This window comes from Lucilia cuprina, chromosome 6 (assembly GCF_022045245.1).
Source record: "Lucilia cuprina isolate Lc7/37 chromosome 6, ASM2204524v1, whole genome shotgun sequence".
NCBI classification, from domain to species: domain Eukaryota; kingdom Metazoa; phylum Arthropoda; class Insecta; order Diptera; family Calliphoridae; genus Lucilia; species Lucilia cuprina.
Window position 1 is genome coordinate 7,104,355 of NC_060954.1, and position 2,207 is coordinate 7,106,561.

Below are 2,207 nucleotides of genomic sequence, written 5' to 3' on the forward strand. Positions count from 1 at the left end.
AGATAGGTAGATAGGTAGATAGATAGATAGATAGATAGATAGATAGATAGATAGATAGATAGATAGATAGATAGATAGATAGATAGATAGATAGATAGATAGATATATAGGTATATAGATAGATAAATAGATAGATAGATACATAGATAGATGGATAGATAAATAAATAGAAATAGATACATAGATAGATAGATAGATGGATGGATAGATAAATAGATAGATATATAGTTAGTTTGTTAGTTAGTTAGTTAGTTAGTTAGTTAGTTAGTTAGTTAGTTAGTTGGTTAGTTAGTTAGTTAGTTAGTTAGTTAGTTAGTTAGTTAGTTAGTTAGTTAGTTAGTTAGTTAGTTAGTTAGTTAGTTAGTTAGATAGTTAGTTAGTTAGTTAATTATTCATTTAGCTGGTTAATTAGTTTAGTTTTTTTATTGAAAATTTTTACACGTTTTTTGTTTAACAATGGATATTTAAAAATATTTATTAATAAAGTTCCAAAAACATTGATTGTATAAGATACAACAAATTTAAAACAACGGAAATTAACAAAGCCATACAACTACTATTATTAACTACAAATATGCCACAAACGCTAAATTTTAATTCACGATATTGAATATGCAGCAACAAGGATTCCAACTGAAATAAAAACAAAAATATTAATATATATCTCCAATAACTCACAAAATATGCACCTTTCATACTTACATTTAAGGACAATTCATCTCTGCGAAATATATCTCTAGTGCCTAAAGAGGCATATATACCATTTTGATAAACCATCTGGCCCATTTCTTTGAAGCTATTTACCAATAACTCACAAATATTATATAATAAAATTATACTACTTATCTTGGTTATTAAAATGTATAATGAATATAATAATTGAATATTTTTAACATTTTTGAAAGCTTGTATAAACCATATGATAAAAAACATAAAGCTCACCAAATTGAGAAAGGAGGTCAACAGTGAAAACAACAATAGTATCTGATAAATACTAAATAGTTCCTCAGCTAGAGATTTTAATTCATCTGCATCTCTTGCTATTAAGTTTAAGTGCTGATTTAACTTTTGACGCCATTTTTGATGAAGTTTAAGATTAATTGCTTGGTCATTCCTTTGTAATTGATGCATTAATTTAATTTCCTTTCCAATATTTCTTAAATGTTTTATTAAAATTTGCACACACATATAGATTAATATAAGACCTATATAGATATTTATACCCACCAATATAGTGATAAGACCTATAATGACCATAAAAATAATACTACCCTTTAAACTTGTGTAATTGATTTCAGACCAATTAACGTAACTTAATAACGCAACCATATGTAGAAATGATATAATAATTATACATAAATAGAAACATAATTTTATTAGTAAAAGATTTCGATTACGCATTACAATACCATGATTTTCTTGAATACTTTTATCGCTTAAATAATATTTTAATAAATTTCTAAATTTGTTACAGATTTTATAAATACGCTGTCTTCTACGCCAACTTTCTGCTGCGATACAGATAAAGAAAACACAATTAAAAATCAAAATAAAAATATTAATAACGACCAGAAAACCTAGAGGCGCACAATATAAAAAGAACTTCAAAAGAGAGCATGTAGCTAGTAGATGTAAAATAATGGTAAGTACATTAAATGAGGCACAATAGATCAATGTGGGCCAGTGGTTTAAATTATAGGTATTTGTTAGAGAATTATAATGTATGTTAATAACGCCCAATGCATTGTTCAAATAGTAATATAAACTTAAAATTTTGGACATTTTATTATTATACAAATTTGAAACTTTTTTTTTCTTGTTTGCCGTTTTTTTAATGTTTTACTTTGTATTACTTTGCTTAAACTGTCCAAATATTTTGACTATACATTTAAATATAATTTTATAACTTAGCTTAATGCTTAATTAAAATTCCCTAACGATTCGTCTTGAAATCATGAATGCTGGTGAATAAGGCCCTATAAACCAATTTTTTAAAGGTGCTATTATGTCTACCTTTACTCTATATTGAAAAACTATAATTTTTCCCTTTTTAGACCTAAAAGCTTTTGAACTGAACTAGACTGAACCAGAAGTGAACTAAGGAACAAGAACTGAACTAGAACTGAACTAGAACTGAACTAGAACTGAACTAGAACTGAACTAGAACTGAACTAGAACTGAACTAGAACTGAACTAGAACTGAACTA